We start from the raw sequence: 24,180 nt of genomic DNA on the forward strand, positions 1-24,180 counted from the left end.
GCAGAGACCAGGAAAAGTACTGGCCATTCGATACCATCAATTGACATACATAGATGTCAATAAGTTCTCATTAAGTCCTAGGCTACTCCTCTGCTAGTTGCCTGAGGAGCAAAGAGTCACAATGTATTCTGCATATGCAAGCTCCTGTCTGCTTGACCCTCACCACCAATCACCCTCTTCTAGGGCCCTGAGCTCAAACCATTCAGCACCATGTCTAGGTGTTCTATGATGACATAGACTTTGGTCCAGATTTGTGTGCGATGACCCTACTTCACCCTCATTGGCTGAAACAGATCTTATATCCACTACACCTGCAAATATACACTCCTCCAAGCGATGACCAGTGCCAACTAACCCTGCCAGTAGCCCTGCTACCACGCTACCTCCAATCTCTCTCAATTGCACCCTGATCAATGCTAGATCCCTTGACGCACATGTGGTAGAAATCCATGACCTCATCCTAGAACAACTAGAGCAACAGTTAGACTTCCTAGCCATCACATAGTCCTGGCCCCATCCATTCCATCGTCCTGGCCCCATGAGGCCTCTGGACCACTACTGTCCCTGTCCATGCCTCCGGACTACATCATTCACAGAGCCAACTGTACTGAGGCACCTGGAGGTGGAGTTGCCCTCATCTCTGAAACTGCATTCCAATCTGGAACCTGCCCCCCGCCCCCCAACCCTGGATATGAGACGCTTCTCCTAAAACTGACCACCGATCCTCAGACAACATACAATTTACTGCTTATCTTCAGACAGCCTAATGGCCCCAGTTCCTACTACCTGGATATACAACTTCTAATCACACCTTTCATGAAACCGGCAACTACTTGCATCATCCTAGGAGATTTCAACCTCAGTTTTAATGATGTCTCTGACACCAAAGCCACAGTACTATCAGCCCCCCTAAGTGACATGTGTTTTACCCAAAACGTCTAATCTCTGACCCATATCAAAGGGTGAATCGTGGACTGAATTCCTATGGTCAATGTCCTCATGAATATCTTAGCCATTTACCCAGTTCCTTGGACTGACCACTCGGTCGTCTACTTCACCATAACCCTCTCCAAGCCCATCAAAATCGTGCCTGAGCTCCCTAGCAGTATTGTGTCCCGCAACACACGTAAGCTAAAATATAATGACCTAAAACCTACACTCCTTGCAGCTCTCAGCAACCATGTTCCAGGTTCCAACCAGTCACTCGACGATATAGCAGTGCTATATCAAACTTGTTTTCCTCAAACCCTTAACACTCATGCCCGACTCAAATATAATGTCCCCAAACTTCTACAAAGCTAATATCTCCTGGTTTTCAGAGGATCTGGTGGAATTAAGTAGAGAAATGAGAGTCCTCGAACATCTCTGAAAGAAAAAAGCCTCCTCCAAAATGTGCCAGGCCCTCTCAAATCTGCCCCAAAAATGTACACAAATGCACAAATCCAAAAGCCTTAACGACAGATTTTGCAAAGCCAGCTCTTTGCTATACTGTCTTTGTCTATGGACTGGAAACTCCTGTCCTCCCCACAGTAACTATAGGAGGCAATAAAGATTGGTGCAATACTTTACAAAATGCCCTTTCTTATAGACACCCTGTTATCCAAAATCAATGCCAAAAAGTCCCGCTCGCAGGCAAGCCACAAGGGACTGACCTCAACACCTTGCCCTTGAAAGATCACGTCCATAACACTCCCCTTTTCACTTTCAGCCCAGTTTCTCCAGAGCAAGTCGCTGCTACCATCAACACCCTCAAGCCATCTAATTTTACAGGAGACTCCTGCCCCGCACACATTACAAAACTCTGTGCCCCCACCCTCTCTCCCATTATCACCGATTTTGCTAACATTTCCTTTGCCACTAGCACAGTACAGTTTCCTTGATCAAATCTGCATGGATCACCCCATCCCAAATAAACCCTTCCGTGACCACGCTACACCCACTAACTACCATGTCATCATGACTATCGCATTCTTTCTAAAAATTCTGGACTGCCTGGCCTACCTGCAAATACAAACATTCCTTGAAAGTACCCACCTGCTCGGTAGAAGACAATCAGGTTTTCGCCCAACACACAGTACTGAAACTGCCCTGCTTGACCTGAAAATACAAACAGACTCTATCTGAGACTCAGGCAACCTAGCGATCTTTATTCTTCTCGATCTCCCTGCGGCCTCGACTTGATTTACCACAACCTCCTCAGCCAACAACTCCAACAACTCTTCCACTTCTTCCCAGGAGCCACTGCTTGGATCAATTCCTTCCTTAGCAGTCGCACCACTCAAGTGCTCATAGGAGATTCAGTGGCCAATGCCATCCCAGCTCTACTAGGTGTTCCACAAGGCTCCTGCCTATTGTCAACCCTCTACAGCACCTATACAAAGCCCCTTTTTGATCAGCTGGATGCCAATGACATCATCTACACCAATCTTGAGGATGACACTCAGGTCCTCATCCCGCTCTCTGGTGACCATGATAGTGACTCCATTAAAATTGATGAAGTCTATAGCAGCATCCAAAACTGGATGGCCACTTACAACCTATGTCTGAATGATGAGAAAATGGAGCCCCTCATCATTGGCTCTCCCTGCATGCTCAGACTCTTGGACCCTGCTTTTTCATCCGTCCGCATTGATGGTACACCCATACCAGTCTCTAAGCAGATAAAAACCCTGGGGTCAACCTTGAAGCTGACCGAAGCATGAACAGACAGGTTAATGCCCTTGTCTCATTTACTGCCTACACAGCTAGACTCATATCTTTGTGCAGACAGTTCTGTAGAAGAGGAGCCAAGGACCTCTACCGGAAGTCCCACCCCCATTCTGCCTATATGTTGGCAGCCGGAAATTGCGACATGCGCAAAGCCAGTAATGATACCTATACTGCAAAGAGTCCTTGAAACAAGGTATCCATTGAGCAAACCCTATTTGGATCCGCAAAGAAATGATGGTCTTCTGAAGGAAGTTCTGGAAGAAGTGTGAAAATGAATGAACGAGAAGACTGGTGATGTCACATGAATCATAAATGACGCACCTAGAAGAGATGCCAATCAAGAAAGAATATAGACCTTATAGACCTCTGATGACAAAGTAGCAAATTAAGCAACATTTTGGGAGCAAAATGAAGATTGCCTGGGTGGAGAAGCACTGAAGAAAATGCAAAACCATTTCACAAATGTACAGACGCAGTAACACAAGTAGACAAAGTATTCATGAGGCTAGCTATGTAGTGAATAGACTGCAGGCAGTGCTACCAATATATATAGGAATGAATCTAATCTGGATGTTCCATGGCACATTTTAGCAAACTTGGATCCCGTGAATGAAAGGGCTGGAAGTGTGGTTCAGCAGAATAAAACAATCTGAAGGCGAAGGAAGATTCAAGAAGGCTTGCCTGGCCCAGTTTCAAGGGTGGGGTCCGCCAAGAGCCTGGTTATCTACTCGAGAAGATACAATGAGCATGAGAAGCGATCAGAGCTTCTGTTTGAGGTGTAACGGAAAATCACTAGAAGCGCCAAGGTTTCTTAATTTAATAGTATTAAATACAATGAAGCAGCTCAAAACATGCTCTCTAGTCACATGGTCAGATGACAATAGACTTTGGGGCGAGCTACACCGAGACCAGAAGAGAAGGCCATGCCTTCACTCCCTTTTATTCTCAGGCACAGTGAGCCTTTGCAAGGCCGAGTTCAAACACATTAATTGAATGGCAGACTGCAAGAGTGATGATGGATGTTGGGCTCATTGGATGGGGAGGCATGACCAGACCAACCCCCCAGCACCTGGTGTACCAGCTTGCATGCTGCTATCAAGTGGAATATTCCAGAAGGGTACAAGCATGCCAACCAATAGAAGAGGACCACATAGCAAGGAACCCTATAGTTTGAGAAGCCAATATAAAATCCTGATTAGTCTAACACGGAATATGACTTGCACTTGGGGTGGGCTTAGTGGTGCACCTGACCTTAGAGACTCAATCACAATCCTCATTCCTACAGAAAGTATACTTATATCTTCCCTTTAAGCCTATCACATCCCCTAGCAGGTTTTCTTATTTTGCCATGTAGTATGATGTCACTTATGACAGATTTTTAGTATAAAGTTGTGTTTTTTCATGTAAATCTTTGAGAGACTTGAGCGAACATCCGTTGACGTCCGTTGTGCTCCCTGATTTAGATAATTGTTAATGAAACAGCAGTGATTTTGCCAAACTTCCTGAGTCGGTCTGATTTTTGATGTATGAGTAAGATGTGCATGCCCATCCATCTCAGATGCTGTTACCTCGTCTTTAAGGGCCTACCGGTTCAGTTCCTCTTGCCGAGCAAATGCATCACCATAGCACAAGCCTTAATCCTCTCCAAACTTGATTATTGCAATATCCTGCTCATGAACACTTCCAAATCTAACTTGCAAAAACAACAACTATTCCAGAACAAAGCCCAGGGTGCTGCCTTTGGCCTCAAACGATCTGACCATATCTCCACAGCTAGACGTGAAGCCCACCATCAAAGCCTGGGTATCTCCATCACACATCACTGTGTGCACCAAGATGTTCCCCAGTACCTCACCAATTGCATCACTGTAAAGACTCTGACATGCTCAATCAGATCAAACTCAAGTATCTTACTGTTTAGCCCACGCTTTAAGAAAAGAAAAGCTGGAGGAGTCAGCTTCAGTGTTACCGCTCCCACCCTATGGAACACATCCCCTGCCCATATCTGGAATGAGCTATGCTTCATTACATTAAAAAAAAAACGAATCAAAACATGGCTGTTTGACAAGTATGAATAGTGTGATCTCTGTTCCCACTTCCTATTGTAGCTTCCTTTCCACTTTTATGCTGTGCTGACACTGTGATACCCCTAGGTTTGGGCGTTGTCAAAAATGTACAAATAAATAAATCCATGCTGCTGCATGGTGGTCCCAATGGATAAACAGTTCTGGAGGCGCTCAAGAAACTTATTTTAGCTAATGACTTGCTCCTTTATAGCAGAGGGATTTTTGGAAATGGAGACCAAACCTGGCCCCTCACTTATTAGCTGACCCTCTTCAGTGAAATCAACCTTTTCAAGAAAAGGGTGTGTATAAGCCTATCAAGCACTCCTTAGGCATAATAATGTGCATACATTTTGCATGTAAGAAAACGTTGTACTGGCATTGAACATCACGTAATGCATGCAAAGGAAGCTTGCTGTAGTGCTGCCCATGCCGGAGATATATTTTTACATGGAAGGCAAGCTTGCACTTGCCCTGTATGTGATGCGTATAAATATGTTGCATATGCGGGGAGCTTGCACCGTGCCTGCCTTGGCTGCACATATCTTATGCATGTGAAGGAAGGCTTCACTAGCCCTGATTGTGATGTTAATTAATTCTCTATATCAGGCAAATATGCTTTGGCCTGATCCATGCTGTCCATATATATGTGTTCAAAGCTTGCACAGCCCTTGACCTGCCCTTGTTCTGTTTATGTTCTTCATGTGAAGGAAGGCTGCACAGTTGAGCCTATATTCAGCTTTTTAGCAAAGCTTGTACTGGGCCTGCTCATGCATTACATATTTTGTGTGTGAGGCACGTTTTCACCCGCCTTGATCAGGCTATATTTTTTTATTTTTAATTTACGAATTTTTAAAGTGATTTTTACCAGATAGATGAAAGAACTTCAAGCTTGTTAGAAGTGTTGCAAATGCATGCTATAAATAGAATGTTGCTGTGCAGTAACTTTGCATTAAATATACCCGTGGGTGGCATGCATAGGATTGGAGTATGTCTGCCATTGCTTCACATTTATGATGCATGTAAGAGTCACTTGCACTCCCCTGGCCTTGCTGTGAATGGTCTATGTGTGAAGAAGTCCTACATTGCCCTGTAATTGCTGTGCCTGCTCTGCACTGTGACTGCTAAACATGTAGCTGTTGTGTGTACAGGAGAAGTGTACTGGTGGCCCTGGCTAGTGTTGTAATTGTTATGTTTGCGAAGAACGATGGCGCGCTGCTACCTGAGGAAGTTCTCCTCAAAATCCCCCACGCGGGTTACTTTTCCATGTTGATCCCAGGTGAGCAAAATGTCGGACTACACCCGCTGTAAATGTTTATTTTTGGGGCCCATAAATCACTGCTCTTTATACACCTGGGCATTAACCGCTAGCTGCCGCTTGAAGTGCATTAATGAATTGCAATCTCTCGCCATTTTGCAGCCATTACATTTCACTAATGGACACTTCCTGTGATGTTACTTGGGGCAAGGGTCAAATGTCATCACTGCCGGTGTCAATTGGGGTGGGGTCAATGTCATTAGGGAGGATAAGGGACATGTGATATACCACCAGTTGAGTTGGATGTCATTGCAAGATGGATCTTCCAGTATGGCAGACTTAAACCTGTCACAAGCGCAGCGGTCCAGCGCGGATTGCTAGCAAATATTTTCTTTAATGAAATGATACGCCACCACGACAAGCAACTTGCTTTTTAGTTATCACTAATCACTAATGATGTGAAGCGCGAGTTGATAGGCAATGCAAAAAAGTGTGGTACATCTAGACTCCCATCATGGAAATACCAGAATATGTGCCTTTTGCTGTGCGTCTTTACAAGTCGACCAACCATAAGCTCCGGCCACATCTCAGCCTTAACGCTTCTACGCTGACCTCTGAGAAGAGAAATGATCTACGTCTCAACTCTCTGCCTAGTGCACAGGTCTCTTCATGTCAAGATGCCAGACTACCTCTTTAAGGTAATCTGTACTTAAGCCCACCAGACGCATATGCTCAATTTTGCTGACCTGCTAGCCACTCAACCAGCTAAGTACACAAGCTTCAGTGGTAAATATGTTCACTTATAAGCCTCCTTCCTCTGGAATCCACTCCCGCTGCACCTACCACTTGAAGCTAGCTTCCTTGGATTGTGGAGTGTCTAGAAGCTCATAACTTCCAGAAAGCTTTCCTTATCAGCTATACACTTCTATTAACCCGTGCGTGTCCGGCTACCTATGAAATAGTACTTGTTCACTACAACAAAGTAGACTTCAAATATTCTAAACAGCTCTACCCAACCTGTACCATTACTCACTCACCGAGATCTTCAAATTTGCATTGGTAATTGCTTGTGTTATCTCTTTGGTCAGGCCTGAGCATAGCGAGGGCTCTTAATGAGGGTCTCCGGCACCATTATCACCCGTTCCAGCCGTTGAATTGAGTGATTATTCCCATTAGCACCCCGGGATCCAAATACAATAACCTGGGGTGCTGAGAGCAAAGTATTCTGTTTGAATGAACAGGACACAGCAAAAGAAATACTCACTAAAGATGGCCACCATGGAACAGGAAGATGGGACTTGTACGGAGCTCGTCTTCCACTTCCATGGCGGCCAGCAAGGAGGACACCGGGAGGAGGCAGTAGTAGTATTCAGGTAAGTGAGGCTGGGGGAAATTACAATTAAGAAGGGAAGGTAAGGAAGTGTGGTGGGTAGATGTCGGGTATTGGGAAGCAGTCATCAGGCTGCTCAGAGCACGAGCTTGGATCGGAAGATTCAGCCCACGATCCGGGCAACTTGATTGGCTGCCTCCCGCCCCCCACCCTGTGTGCTGGGTGGGAATAACCCTTCATCCAGGTTAAAGACCTAAGGGAAGCACAAACGTTTAACGAGGCCCAAAGGACATTACCACCTAATAATGACCAGACGTGGGAGGCTTTATTAATGTTATAACATTCCACTCAATGAGGGAAGAATGTTCTGTTTAACAGTAAGAGAGACACACGGGAAACAGTGGAATGTTAGGATAAAAAAATGATACCAGCAATTATTGCCCTCTGCCAGTACAATGTCTACAATGGAATTGCCAATATACCAGTCTTCTAAGCGCAAATTAATCTGTTCTTGTGTTGCCTGCTTTAAACAATGCACACAATCAGCAGTAAAGAAGACATTCTAAAAGGGGTGACTGCCGAAGCTACTGAGCAGGCCCATTCATTTCCATTTTGACCAATTTTGAAGTGAAGTGGTGAATAGTGTTGATTATGAAGAGATTGCACGAGATATGATCTTTTCGGGGTCCTATTTCCAGCTCCCGACCATGATAGGTTAATACGGTTTACGCGCAAAGCAGCAGCAGTGAGCAGAGTCTCCTGTTAGCGAGAGTTTCCTCTCCCCCACCCCCCTCCCCACTCCACCCCGGGCAGAGTAATAAGGTGCAATTATAGCGCGAGGTGGACAGTTATGGATGAACCAAGAGAAACACCCCCTGGCTTTGTAATGTTCCTGTCAGGGAGAATTCATGCTTAACGCCAACCACTGGCTCTGGAAAGTGCGCAGAAACTGGAGGCGGAGAGGAAGGAAGGGCACGCGTTCATACCATTCCTATGTGTTAATAACCATTTGCTGGCAGGGCTGGGTCAACGCTGCCTTGCGTTCTAGATAAAGTGGCCCCCACGCTCATTGTGACCTGACGCCCTCTGACCTCCAAACCCACCACACACCTACCCACCACACCCTCCCCCGCCCCACCGAAATCAGAGCAAATGCTTTTACGGGTTTATTGAGTGAAGGGACGAGTCACATTTTATGCGCACTGCTTGACTGGTGCGGTGTTGTCTATCAAGCATTAAAGGTTTAGGCGGGAATTTGGCTACAGAGTCAAGGCTCGATTAAACGAGAGGCAGGGCTTTGCGCAGGCTGATCAATGATGGGACACAGTACGAAAAAGTTGAAGAGATCATGCATTCAAACAGGGTTTGTTTTTGGTAGGAAAGTACCATAGGAAATAAAACTACTGGCACCCAGTGCATTAAGTGGCGTGGGGCCAGTTGGGGCATAGCCCTGGTAGGCTCCAAAAGTTGTGTCTGTGATGGGTCCAGTCGGGGGTCTGTAAATTCCCCTGCTAACCCTAAACCACTATAACCCAAGGGTTTTTTTTTCTGAAGCCTGAAGCTCTCGTGTATATATGCAAGTGCTTCAGGCTTTAGAAATAAAAAAGCCTTGCCTGCCTTTTCATTGTGCCATTGACCACCACCAGACACCCCTTTCATTGGCAATGAAGGGATCCTCACCCTGGCGCCCCAGGTACAAGGCTGATGATCGATGCACAGTGGTGCCTGGCAGGGGTCGTTGCCACAGGCTGCAACAGATACCTGATCTGAATGTTGCCTGTAGATCAAGGGCCTTTTGCAAAATCGAGCAAGAGCTCTTACGGGGGCGTGGCCTGAGAGGCTTCTTTCAGGTGAGGCAAGTGTTGCCTATTAAATGACGCGCTGCCTGCCAGGCCAGCCACCTTTTCAGTCCGCACTGCCTCAGGGGCCCCGGCTCCGGCTCCTCGATTTTAGAGGCTTTTTAAGGCACTGCTGGCAACCCTCTCCTTTCAGAAAAATCCAGGATCTTCTCAAAGCATATGCAGATCTTTCCACTTATGCTTTGATTGAAACTCACGCTTTTTGACTCCCAAACACACACCACCTGATTCTGCAATTCAAGGTTCATCGAATGGAAGCTACTATTCACATTGCCACACGAGGTTGGTCTCGTGCTCACGCTTGCTTGGTCCAGCAGTCTGGCCTCCTATTTGACAGTCCTGGATTTCAAACCAAAACACGGATGGACTATTTCAGAATGGCTGATAGCAATGGGAGTAAAACAGCCTAGACATGATTGGATATCAAACTGACCACATAATAACTGTGCTTTGTAAATATCCCATCAGTGGGTGGTATGCACCAGCAACAAGGAAACAGGGCGTCTAAAATATGCAGTACTCGGGTGTACAAGTAGCGGCTCGAGCTGCAATGGGGCTACTAATGGGACTGGTTCAGGGGGAAGTTAGTGATGCATAGAGGTTGGTAATGGGGAATCTGGGTGAGGTATGGTGGGTTTCCTTGAAGCGTGCAAAGAGGGGACGTATACTAATGGGAGTGTGTGCATGAGGCGTGATAGTGTCAGGATAGCACTGGACTGAGAAAGGGATGTACACAAACCGTTTGAGAACTTGTACAGTGGACAGTGTGAGAGTGCAATGAGGATGTCAATATGTGTATTACTAAGTGAGCGAGTGAAGGGTTGCATTGCCTTGGTATTAGGTCTGGTGCTGCAGAGGTGACAGTGATAGAGTCTGCTGTTTTACGTCGGTTAATTTGCAGGTGTTTGTTGGCGCAGACATGGTCGATGGCTATTCAGTCAATGGCTGGTTGCTGGAATTGTGTTGCCCGGGGGTTTTTGTTGTGGGGAAGACCCTGGGAAAGGGCATTATGTAGGAAGGATTGTAAGGAGGTGCCAGCATTACCTAATATATACCTGTGTAGGTCTGTTGAGTAGCAGCTGCGAATGATCTGGGATCGTATCGATTTGTGTTGTGTAAATCCTGCATGATAGCAGTCAATGGATTCACCATGTGATTGTCTCATTGTCAAGCACCCTGTAACTCGAATCCAACTTAGTTGGGGACCTAACATTTCTTGGGAGGTTTGGGGGAGGGGAGGGGCATTGTAGTAGATTGTGTGCACCCTATCTGATAGACCGAGTATGTAATGAGAAGAAATAGGTCAGGCCCTGCAAAATGAAGAAAACTTATAAAAGAGTATCATTTTAGGATAAGGTTAGTTTAGTATGAAGTCATTTCCGAGGCGTGCCAATTATAGAACACCCGTTTGGCTATCTGTCCACTAAATTCTAATCTGTACATTTCCACAATCTGATAAACAATAAAAACACCAAACACATTTGCTTATTTACTAATTCAAAAGTGGTGGACTACAAAGAGGTCAATAGATGTTAAATTGCATTAGCTCATTTTTTCTAACGATTGCTGATGACAAGCCACAGTTATTTATTTATTTTTTTTTGGGGGGGGGGGGGGGGCAATTAAGTAGTTCACATTTATTGGACCCACCAAGTGACCTGCACATATTCTAGGGTAAACATTTTCAGACATCACCTGCGAACCCTTACAAGTCACATTTCATGATATTCCAGATGGCCCAGCATCATTCATCTGACTTCTGGGGGGGGGAGCACCGTGTTCGATAATAGTAGAAGGATCAATTTATATTCTGTCACTCTTGCTTGCACAGTCTTCCCTCTTCCTGGAAATAACCACATTCCCAAAGCACACATGTTTCATAATATGAAAAAAAAATGAATTTGCTTCCCCGGGAGCAACCTACCTCTACTGCCCAATATTTCATTTTCAGGAAAATACTTTAAAGAAGGAGGGTCACATTCTCAAAGCACTATTCTGAAAGAGGCTATGAGTGTGTCCATCACAGATAGGCACACGTGGGTACCCTTTTCACCCCTTTTCACATTTCCGCTAATTAACCTTGCTATGCGATGTTCTTGTTTAAGGGGGGGAGCTGCGGTATTGACCTCTGCTCTCCCACACGCATTTCTATCCTTTTGCCACTTGCTTTTTTGGTTGTATAGCATTTCAGAGTTAGACGGGCTGCCACTGTGAAATGCACATTCAGCACCCACGTGTGTGAGCTTGTACGGCCATAACACTGATGTATATAACACGGGGCCGAACAATGCATGTTTTGTCCTACTGTCTAGGGTCCCTGAAATGTGCACGTCACCTTTGAGGATAAACTGAAATTGGGAATTGTAAAGTGAATACAAATTAAAAAAGCACCCCCTCTGCACTTTTTTCATTTGTGTTCATTTTGGTGAATTTGCTCCAAAGTGTTTTTTCACGAACCACGTCTATGGCTATATGATTAGGTTAAACAATCAAGTTCTCACACACGCTTATATTGACTTACGTTTGTGCCAATTTTTATTTTTCCAATTTTAGGGAAAATGTTTTATTATTTTTATATGTGCATAGCTTTCTTTCCAGAAGAGCTTGGGAATGTTTTAAAATGGTTGTGTTATATCTGGGATACAACAAACTGGGATCTACTTCAATGCAAATTGGTAAGTTGCACATAACAAGGACTATTGCAACAGGAACCGGGAAACGCACTGACTAAAGTGTTTCGAAAGGACTACACTTCAATGCCAAGCAACACTTGAATCCGTTCACACTTGGGTCCCATCCCCTAATACACTTTTCAGGGTTTTGCCCTTCCTGGGTTTGGTTCCCTCTTCACTTCCATTTGTATTTCTTGGAAAGCTCCAGGGTATACTGTGAGCCCATTGGAGCGTTTTCCTATTCCTTTTCGGACCCTGTCACCCATCATGGATGAGCCACTGAGGTAGCCAAAGCAAAAAGCAGGGACACGAGTTTTCCCTTTATATTTTTCAGTTCTCCAGCACAGATAATCAAAAGTCCATACAAGTCGAGATTTATTTTGCGTATCCAGTTTCGCACGGCCCATTGCGCAGCAAAGCTTGTGAATTGCGGTGCTTAAACGCATAAGGGGCTTCCCTGCACAATGAGATGTCCCTTAGGGTGAAAGCTTCTTAGCGCTCTGACTCCATCGCACATGCCATAAACCAACAAGGACACATTTTCCTGGTCCAATCTATGTGGTTACCCAGGGGGGCTCGGAGGAGTGACGAGGTGGCGGTGAGTCAAAAGCTGGAGCAGGTAAGAAAAAAAAAACGCATGTGTGTTTCTTTGTGTATGTATGCATATGAACGTGTGCATGTATGTATTATGAGTGCAGGCAGGTGTTTATATCTGTGCACATTTTGCACATGAATGAGAGTACAGTGAATGTGTGCACATGTGAATGAGAGTGCAATGCAAATGTCAGATATGGTTTAGAATGTGAATGTGAGAGAAGTGTGTTTGTTGTATGAGTGCTTTGGTGAATGGGAATGCATGTGTGTGTGTGTGTGTGTGCATGTGAGGGTGTGGGCCAGGGAGCCTTAAAGATGGCTGCTCGCCTTTCACCATGTGGTGGCTCCTTCATGTGTCTGCACCCTGTGCTCTTCTGATTGGAACAGACTTCCTTTAATGCCCAATCAGGGACACTGTGAGGCGGGAGCTGGTATCAGTAACAAAGGCCCATAAATAAGGCCCCTGTATACTCCCTGTCCACTACCAGAATGCTACTCTGGTTCATTTCTGCACCCCAGCACCTGAACGTCCATGAGGCTGCTACCTCACTCTGCAAAGAAATCAGGACTACCTTGACATTCAAACCTCCTCAACTATTGGTTAGTTCCCTCCTTCTGGACTCACTCCTATTCTCTTTTGACTTTTCATTGTCCTTCTCTGCCTGCATCTCCCATGTTTGCATTCTAAATTGTGTGAAGGGTTTTGACCCATGCTGAATCAATAGACTGGGTAGATGTGGGGATGAGCTGCCACCGCCCATCATTCCATCCCAGAGTCCAGGAGAAATGCGCAGTTGGCACAAGACCACTCCAAAGATACAACCTTCTTGTGGGGGGTGCCACATCACCACTCTACTGTAAGGATGCCATTAAAAAACAATGTTAAGCAAGGGTCCTATTCTATCAAACAAAAGACCACTCTATTGAAATGCAGTAATTCAAGACAGATCCCAAAAATGGATGCAGTACCGACAAATTCCACAAGGTGGCGCTAGCGGTCTAAACTCTGACAGGAGAACTGGCTGACAAAGGGACCTGAGTCAACTGGACTTCAAAGCCTGTTGGTTAATTAAAAAATCTTAGCCACCTGCTGTTCCCAGAGGCCAAGAGGCTGAGAACTCTTAACACCCCAGAGACTCACAACAGGAGGCAGGATATCACGTGGCCCTTCTGAGTGAGAGGGAGGGGGTTTCCCCTTCAGCCTGTAGGAGAGAGACAATAGCCCCTTTCAGTTGAATGGGGTATGTTAATTTTGAGTGTTTCCTGTCAACAGCCCTCTGCCAGCAAGGAGAGACATGTGATCAGTGACCCACCCAGACTTCTGGAGGCGGACCCAAACACTTTGGGGAGTTGAATTGCAACAAATATATATTTTATAGAAACATTGGTAACTTATTGTAACCAAATGACAGGAATGTACAACTTTGAGAGTCTTAGTATGAAAAATGCCCTCACGATTTGAGTCCAAACTCCAATTTGTACCATGTTCTGGGGCAAAACCCCGCTAATTATGAATATTGTAGACACTGTATTTAATCTAGAGACCTGGGAATTTACTGGGATATTTGGAGAAGGGGGGTGTACCTTTGTATAATTTTTGATGAAAAACAAATGTTGCAAAACCCACTAAAATCAAAAATAGTTGGCATTTTTGAATGCAAGCTCCTAGAAATGCCAGAGTCGGAACAGAAACTACCAGAAGCAATGTGTAATATGTACATGTAATGTCAACCACTTGTGTACCTGGGAAATATGTATTTGGATCAGAAATAGATTTGTGTGCACATTGACCAGGGGAGTGTCATTTCTGTAGGCAATAAAAATGACATCACTCTGACACACCATCCCTTCCCAAATCAGGGACCAAAGAATCTATTGACCTATCAAATCAAGAGAGGGGCAGGCTTAGTGATGCTACGCACACACCCACTTTCAAAACACATAAAAGGAACATTGAAACCCAGGTAGAGACATTAATTTTCCATTTCTGCAGAGCATTTTGACGGCCGACATCCCATCCAGACAGAGACCAGAACCAGGGACCCATAGACTACAGAACTTTGAACCTAGAACGCCCACTGCAAGCAAAAGTATTCTCAGCAGGCCTTCAGAATCCAGCAAACCTAACCAAACTATTCAACAGCCGGGTGAGCTGTTTGAATTCTTTGCCAAGAACATTTGCCAGAACCGGTAGCAGTTTCCAGGAGCCGTGCTGTGTCCAGAGAAAGCAGAACCCGATCCAGAGAACTTTGGCGAGTACCAGAGACCAGACCAGAGATCCAGAGAACCACAGGCCGCTGTATCCAGAGAGCTGACCCAGATCGCTGTGAAGTGCCGAGACCAGAACCGGAGTCCAGTCCAAAACCAGACCAGATCCGTGGCGAGGCCCATTCCTGTCCAAAATATATTGTGAGTACTGCCAGAACTGTGCAAAACCCAATCTATTAGTTTAAAATAATCTAATTCAAACTATTTTAACTTAATTAGAACTGCCTCCTAGAAAGCTGTCATCTGTCATTCTAAAGCTGCACAACTGTCACCTGTCATTTTAAAGCTGAAAGCTGTCAACTGTCATTCTGAAACTGTGATTAATTTCTAAAAAACTACCTTCACAAAATCGTCTGTATCTCCGGAACCGTTTGTCCTAGGAACGTGGTTTAACTTTCATTTTAAAGCTGTGATTCAAGGCTTTCCAACAAACCGACTTCCTACTCCCTATACTTTTTCCACAATCGCGTATTAGGCACTCACAAAATTTACTGCGATTTGCAATTTGGCTCAATTTCTCCACTTGTCAAAATAGCAGCTCCATTCTTTCCTTTGTTAAAATCCATTTGCAACCAGGTAATAACTCATAGAGCATTGCTAAAGTGAGCCTGAACTAATACCAACAAGCGTCTCTCACTCACCCTGAATCTCTAGAGGGAATTAAAATCAGTTAGCACATTTTCCCATCCATTGCCATCACATTTCAATGCATTTTGGGCCTGTGTTTCAAACTTCTACCTGTTTCCTCTAAGCTTGCTGGGGGGGAACTGAATTTGTATTGTATTTGATTGCATTCCTGAGAACTGTGTGCTCCTCTTTCCATCTCCTTCCATTTCCTACATTGCATAGGGCGGGGGGGGGGGAGGTGAATTGCCAGAGAAAAAGTGATTATCTTATCTTTTGCTGAAATCATATCAAGTATTTCTGTACTGCATTTTATTCCTCATTGCTTTTCCCTTGAAACCATAAAAGTATTTTTGCTACCTTATCCATCCTATACCAACTCCTCATTGATTGTAAAGAAGTGTGCTAGTGCCAGATTACCCATTGTTGATCACGGTCATATTCTGAAGTGTGATATCAGTTATCAATTTATTTATAAAGTGTGATATATATATATATATATATATTGTTGAATTGTCCAAATAAACCTTTTAAATTTGCAAAAAAAACCTACTTCTTGGCTCAGTGGGGTCAGGGGGATTCTAAGAGGGGGTGTTATACAAGGGTTGTCATCCAGAGTACTGAACTGGACATAAAAATACATCAATAAGGGTTTTCCTCAGCATCCCAGACTAGGCATTGACTTAGCTGTGGTGTTGATTGAATTTCGCTTACAATGGCATTGCATTGTTACAACCTTTGCTATCATCTGAACCCAAATTTTAAATTATAAATATTTCTGTTTTTTGCATTTTGGTTAAAAGTCAAATTTTGCTGTTTTTGCATTTTGGTTAAAAGTCAGATATTGCTGTTTTGACTTTTTGGTTAAGAGTCACATCTTTCTGTTTTTGCTAACTTGCTCTACACTTTGCTTGTATTGTTGTTTCTCTGTAACTCGCTGGCCCAGTGATTTCACCATTCTCTCTGTTCCACTCTTACCTGCCCCCCCGCTCCATCTCCTCCTTTTTCTTTCCACCACACCATGGCGCTTTCTGTTTCTCGTATCTTCTCCAACTGCTTCTCCATTGACTATCCTCCCCTTCTCACTAAGTCTGGTAGGAAGAAGTTCAAAAAGGATATCTTGGCCTCCAACCCTGGTCTCCCTATCGCTGACACCTATTCCAGTGCTTCCTCCAGACAGACCCTCACTGACATCCTCTTTGTCATTCCTTTGCCAGATCTGTCAACTCTTAATATGATCTATGTGCCCTGTCCTGTCTCCTCCTCTCCCATTAATGGTGGCACCCACTGGGAAGCTCTCATGGCTCCCTTCAACTCCTCTAAAGTCATCATGAATGTCTACCTTAAGGGCACGGTCATGGTGCAAGGCCCTCAGGCCAATCTCCTCTTCTCTGATAGGCATTACCCTCACCTCATCAATTTCCTTTCATTTCCTTCTGTCCCCCCAACCCCCTTGGCTGCCTTGCCGTCTCTTCCCTACTCTTCTGCCCCACCTTGGGCTCCTTCTTCACCTCTGCAGGGTGTACCTCTTATTTGTACCTGTCCGTGGAAGGCCTTTAAGACTGACAACCTTCTTCATCATGCCACTCCCAACACTTGCTCTGCTGTCAAACACTCATCTGACATCTGCCACCTATGGGAAGAACTTGACCTCGATGTCCTCGGTCTTACTGATACATGGTTCAGAGCCAGCTCTGTCACGAGCTTTGACACTGTTCTTCCTGATGGCTACAAGATCACCTCAGCACCCAGATCTACCCATTCCCGAGGGGGGTGTAGCCCTGATCTTTCCTGAGTGGATTCCTTCCACTATCATTCCTCTTTCGAATGTCTTGTCTGCAGGCTTTCTTTCTCTCCTAGGCACTCTCTTACCGTGGCTACTATCTACCGACCTCCTGATCAGATCACCGCATTTCTCTCTGAGTGGGCAAACCTTTCCTCCTCCCTCCTGAGCTCCTGGCCTCTGTATCCCTACAATCCCCTACCAGCACTTGACACTTGATGTCTGCACTTATCCTTGCACTTGCCACCAGATGGCCCTGCTTTTTACTTATTGTTTTATTTATTTTTTATTTATTACTAGCTGTCCCCGGCCACGCATTGCTGTGGCTCAGTCTGGTTAAAAGGTAAAGAAAGAAAAGAGAAAGAGCACGTTTCTAATATGTTTAATTTCACACTGCTTGTGGGAAGTTGTTAATGGCTCTGGTGGTTCTCCAAGTTGAGGCAGTTTAAGTTTCCTGGCAGCGCAACACATTCCTTTTGTTTCTCCATAACATTTCAGAGCATTGCAATAAGGACACACTTCAGCCATGGAGCCGATGAGAACATGCCGGCTCAAACTATAATCATCAGCTGGGTAGTACCGGAATGCAAGGCGATTGTAATTGCATGATTGCTGAGTACAGAGTCGTGTTTGATGCTGATCTGCTGTTTCTCGTTGAAGTCTTTCAGCCACTCTCAGCCTGTCGCATTCATTCTGTTGAGAAGGAAGCAGATATCAAGCTGCAGAATGCAGTCGCCGTGCTCGCAACCGTGCATCCTGAAGTCTGGCTGCACGTCGCTCTGTGGCTTCCGCGGCACATACTTGAGCCATTCTAAAACAGAAACATTGAAATGGAATCGTTAAATATTTATTATAGCGTGTGTTGCTTTTAATTCCAACGGATGGCACCGTTTTTCAGTAAAATATTTATTATAGCGTGTGTTGCTTTTACGTCCAATAGATGGCGCAGTTTTTCAGAAAAAGCATGTTTTTACCTGTCACAGGTGTAACATCTATTTATAGTAGGTATATATAAACATGCGCCTATTCAAATGCAACATTGTGTCAAAATTTCAAAGCATTCGGTGAAGAACTTTCAGAGATTTAAGATTATGAACAAACAACATTTACATTTTTATTTACATAGATTTACTGTTAATGCCATGTACTGCACTGCCCCCTCCCCTTTCCCTGACACTTTCCCCTGCCCTCTCCCCTGCACTTGCGTGATCTCAATGTCACATGGCCTAGTAAGATCCTTGTCTCTGTCTTCCCTTTGTTCCCCCTCCCTTGCCTCATCGCGCCTTGAGACACTTTTGTATAGGCACGTTATAAATGCCATATTATGTCATGTAATATATCATATCATAACCTCTCAACTCCTCCTTGGTGACCTCAATATCCATTTATACTCTCCTTGTTCCTCCACAGTACTCTTCCGTGACCTCTGTGATTCCCTCTCCCTTTCTACCCATGCCTCTGGCCTGACTCACTATGCATGTCACACACTTGACATCTTGATCTCCTCTGACCTCCCCCTCTCCATATCTTTAACCACTCCTCTCTCCTGGAGCGATCACTCCCTCCTCTCCTCTCTCCCTCTCTTCCCCCCAGGCTAAGCCTACCCCAACACTGTCCCCTACCTTCTCGGACATCCAGCCCATGAAGTGTGTGTCAGTTGAGGCTTTCAATGCCACCCCCCTCCACCTTTGGCTGACTCACATGATGACACAGCCCTGTCTATGCTCTACTCTTCTATTTCCGATACTCTTGATGCTCTTTCCCCTGTCAAGAGGATCCATTTGAAGCCCAAAGTCAAGTGCAATTCTTGGTATGACTCTGACTTAGCTACACTTAAACGGAAGCGTTGGGAGGCATCGAGGGCTTCTTGTGCATCCTCTCACAAACTGGCCTGTCGCCTGCTCCAAAGGTAATCGGCATCTAACAACTTGGGGGAACTCTTTGAAATCTGAAAGTAGCTTGCCAACCCTGCTGCAGTCTCTACATCTCCTATCACCTCCCAGGCTCTTTGCACAGTCCTTGCCTCTCACTCCTTCTCAAAAACCCAGGATATACTGTCCACATTCCCGTCCCTTCCCCCTATTCTTCCCTCTCCATCTGTGAACTCTGGCCCTATTACAGCCACCCCCACCCTATTTCTCATCCTTTTCTCTTTTCTCCCTTGCTGAGGTCTCTAGACAAGTCCAATCTATGAAAGTCTTGTCAAAACAGGTTCCACCATGTTCCTCCAAAACCATCAAGGACCACATTGACACCCTCACTCCTGCCCTGACAGATTTCTGCAACCTCTCCTTTGCCTCTGGAGCCTTGCCCTCCCTTCAAAAGCACTCTCTTGTGCACACTCTTCTCTGGAAACCCACAGCTGACCCTACTTGCCTGGCTAACTATCAGCCAATCTCCATCTCCCCTTTTCCTTGGCAAACTCCTGGATAAGCTGGCCATCTCACAGCGTAACCTTCAATCTGATTCTGTTGGTTGACTCTACAACCATCAGTCTGGCTTTAGAGCTGCCAGAAGTATGGAAACTGCTCTCCTGAACATCCACGGAGATTTGCTCTCCGACCTTGACTCTAACATCCCCTCTGTCCTCATGCTACTCGATCTCTCTTCTGCCTTGGACATGGTCAACCATACCATCCCGCTCAACCATCTCTGTGAACCTAGGTATCACCAATCAGGCTCTGGCCTGGCTGACCTCTTTGCTCTCTGATCAACGCTCTCAGGTCCAACTTGGGTTCTTCCGTCCATCTTTCTCCCTTTCTACCTGTGGTGTTTCCCAGGGTTCTAACATCTCACCCTGGCTTTTAAACCAATACCTGGTAACTATTGCCCACCACATTGCCATTTTCAACTCCGATTTTCAGTGCTATTCTGATGACACCCAACTCATTTTCAGGCTTCCCTCGGCCACCTCTTCTCGTTTTTTCTCATCTCTGATTGCCTATCTGCAATTCAGGATTGGTGTGCCACCAACAATCTCTGCTTGAATGCCAGCAAGACAGAGATCCATCATATCATCCATCATATCAGCACACCATCACCCTCCTTTCCTCTCACTTTCCGGCCATCCTCCATTGGACCTCCTCCAACCCCCACCTACGAGGCTAAGAACCTCAGGGTCATCTTCGACTTCACACTTTTCCTTCTCTGCCCACATCTCCGATGTCTCCAAAATGTCAAACTTCCTACTGCACCTCCTTAGAGGTAATCTACCTTCCCCCAGAAGCTCACAGTCTCTCGAGCCCTGGTTCTCACTATGTTGGATCATTGCAAAAGCCTCTTTCCAAATGTACAAGCTTCTACTCTCCGCCCTCTGCAACTAACCCAGAACAGGCCTATGAGACTTGTCCTTGGCCTCAAGCCCTGGGATTGTATCTCCAGCCCTGAAATCTCTCCACTGGCTCCCAGTGGCTGAAAGGATTTCATTCAAGACCCTTTGCATTGTCCACAAGTCTTTCTGGGGCCTGGGTCCAAATTACCTTCAGCTGTCCCTCCTTAAATACATTCCTCTACCTCTAACTCCCTCAGGGTCAGTTGTTTTTCAAAGAAACAAGATGGGGGTAGATCTCTGTCTTCGGCTGGACCTCCTTCTGGAACAACCTCCCTGCCACTCTGAAACTTGAGGAGAACCATCTGTGATTCTGGAAGCACCTCAACACCTTCCTCTTTGCTTCTGCATTTGCTCCTTCTTTCCCCTGCTTATCAGTTCTGTCTCAACATCATGCACCTGGTTACCCTCTGACTTTCAGGCCCAGGTTCCTGCTCTTCCTGCAACCCACCTGCACTGCCTCCTGGCAATCCCTTCTACTGGGGTCTGTATACGTAACCCTACAGCCCCCACCCCTTTTTCTGCACTTATCAGACATTCCCTATCTGTTGCTTTAAACCTAGCACTTCCCACTTGCTGGCTGCACGACCATTGTTTGTTGCTTGTTTATTATTCATTAATTAATTAATTTATTTATTAAATATTTTATTTTTATTCTTAGCTCAGTACTTTCAACTTTCTCCCCCCTCCCTTGCACTTTTCCATACACTTGCATGTTCTCAATGTCACTGGGACTAGTACGATTGTTGTTTTGTTTCTCCCTTCTTCCTTTCCCTTGCCTCATTGCGCTCTAAAACACTTGTGTATAAGGCAAAACTGATAAAATAGCAATGCAATCAATAGGGAGCGATGCTCAGAAGTGGCCATTGGAGTAGCTAGTGTGGACGTTTTCTCACAGTGACATAACATGTTTTAGTGATATTAAGGACAAAGCCATCTTGATGAGGGTTCTTACTAGCAACATTGGCCTATATTGGTGAAGCTAATAGCAGGGCATGTTTTACTAGTTATTGGTCGAAGCCATCTTGATGAGTATTCATGAACATGATTGGTGCAGTCAGTGGCATGGCATACTTTACTGGCACTGTGGGCAAAACCAACTTGATGAGTATTTCAAAACTCTCCTATATTAATGCAGCCAGTGCCATGACATGGTTTGCTGGCATTATGGGCAAAGCCAACATGATGGGTTTCCTTACGTGGGGTTTTAGGTGATTACACAGGAGCAGCCAGCTCACAGTGGCATGGCATATTTTAATGGTATTATGGACAAAGACAATATGATGAGAATTCCTGCACTGGTGAGTTGGGGGTACTGCACTGGTGCAGTTGTTATGGACTTTTTTCCTGACAGTGGCACAACATGTTTTACTAGCATTGTGTGAAAATCCAAATTGATGAGTTTTCTAAAATATGGCTTGCTAGAGGGCCTACATTGGCGAGGCCAGCATCAATGTTTTCTTGCAGTAGCATTTCATATTTAACTGGCATTATTGGTAAAGCTAACTTGAAGAGTGTTCATAACTGGGGGTGTGACAGGATACTGTATTTGTGCAGCCAGCATGGACATGTTTCTTACAGTGCCATGGCATGTTTTACTGGCATTACAGGCAAAGTCAACTTGATACATGTTCTTATGTCGTGGAGACTAAATTAGAACTGCCAGTATGGATGATTTCTTACAGTAGAACACCATATTTTAGTGGCCATATGGACAGAGTCAACTCGATGATTGATATTTTGTAGGTTTTTGGGGCTACATTGCGGCAACCAGCATGGCTGTGTACTTACAGTGGCATGGCATGTTGTAAGGGATTTACAGGCACAGCCAAAATTATTAAAGCTCTTAAATGGGATATGTGCATACATTGGCAGCTTATACAGATGTTTTTTTTTTCTACAGTGGCATGCATTACTGGCATAATGATGACAGCGAACATGAGTCTTCTTCTGTGTGGGTGACTCAAATTTACTGGCACACACACATACTTGTATGGGCACAGCCATGGGCACAGCCACCATTACAATATCTGTTATAATGGCATACATATTGCACAGAAGCATCATGAAAATGCTTCTGTGCACTGTTGGTGACCAGGCATCTATTGTTTTATTCATGTGTTACCCTACATAACGGATTATAACCTGGTGGAGTGAGTTTGTTGTGTCTTTCTCAGTAGTCTGTCTGCTACCTCTACTTTTCTGTTCCTGGCTCACTCCTCAAAACCATAGCCCCACACGGAGCGTGCTACAGAGTGTGGTGGAATGTGTTTGCTGTGGCTGATTCGGTAGTCTGTCTGCTACTTCTACTGTTCTGTTCCAGGCTTACTACTCAAAAACCATAGCCTCACACAGAGCGTGTTGCGGAGTGTGGTGGAGTGTGTTTTCTGTGGCTGACTCGGTAGGCTGTCTGCTACCTCTACTGTTCTGTTCCTGGCTCACTCTTCAAAAACCATAGTCCAACGTGGAGCGTGTCGTGGAGTGTGGTGAAATATGTTTGCTGTGTTCTGCGTGTTTTCGTGATTCGTGCTCAGGACCACTGCAGGATCCTGGACCAGTGGATTCTTGGACCTTTTATAGAGTGAGCCCTGTTTACTGTCCTGCTTACTGCTTACTGCCTTACTGCCTGTTGCCAGCTCGCTGCTCCTTGTCAGTTTGTATCAAATTGTGGCATTCCTATTGTCATCCCTCAGTAAACCTTAAAGCTGCTTTGTAAGGGGAGTGAAATGGGAGAAGCGGACTAAGGGGTTTACCTGTTATCCCATGGGGACTCGAAGTGCCAGCTCGGCTGAGGCAGCTGCCGCCTTCTCACTTAATCTGACCTCTGCTGCTCTGCTTCCTTCTGCCGATGGCCCTAAACGTGATACTGGGCGTCGTGCAGCTGACGACAGGAACGGAGTAGCTTCCAGCGCAATACCATGTACAGCTGAACTGGAAGGGCTAAAATCATTCTGCACAGTTGCATGTCCCTTGCCTTGTCTAGATGAGCCTCCTGCCCCAATCCCTATCCCTGATCCAACTCTTGTTCTTGTGTCTCCGTCCCTGCTCCCTGTACAAGTTATTAAATCCTGCCAGCGAAAAATTTTCCACGTTGGTGTCAACCAAAACCAACAAAACTGCTAAATCTTCACTTTGCTATAAATCGCCACCTAAAATCAGTGACTACTACCACCCTAAATCACTGGCTCCTCCTGCTCCAATTTCGGCTATTGATTCCACATCTAGACTGGCTACCTTGGACCCACCCCCCACGATTTAGCCAGTCTGTAGGAGACAAAGCTGCCTGCATCTGTTTCCTGCCTGGGCTCTCAATTGATTGAGTCCATATTCAGTATTGGGGGTTGGTATCGGATCTGGTCTAGGTTCTGGAACTGATCTCCCCCCTCCTTTGTTGTCATGAGCAGCAGACATATAGTCGGGCAAGCTGGGTGGAGGCTTGGCAGGCCTGGCATAGGCACTCAAATACCCATAGCTAATAGCTTCCCCTTGTCAGCTTGGCATGGTTTCTTCCTGGTATTTTTAATCACTTCCTGTTCTTTGTTTCCACTTCCTGTTGCCAAAAAGGAAGTGTATGGGAATTCATGTGCTCTCTAGTGTTTGGGTGTGGCTGGCTATATAAGCCATGCCTCAGGTTCCTCCAGTGCTTCGTATTGCTTTCTGTAAGTTGCATTAGCAACACACTCACCATGCTC

Source organism: Ambystoma mexicanum, chromosome 3q (assembly GCF_040938575.1).
Source record: "Ambystoma mexicanum isolate Mex_15411 chromosome 3q, UKY_AmexF1_1, whole genome shotgun sequence".
NCBI classification, from domain to species: Eukaryota; Metazoa; Chordata; class Amphibia; order Caudata; family Ambystomatidae; genus Ambystoma; species Ambystoma mexicanum.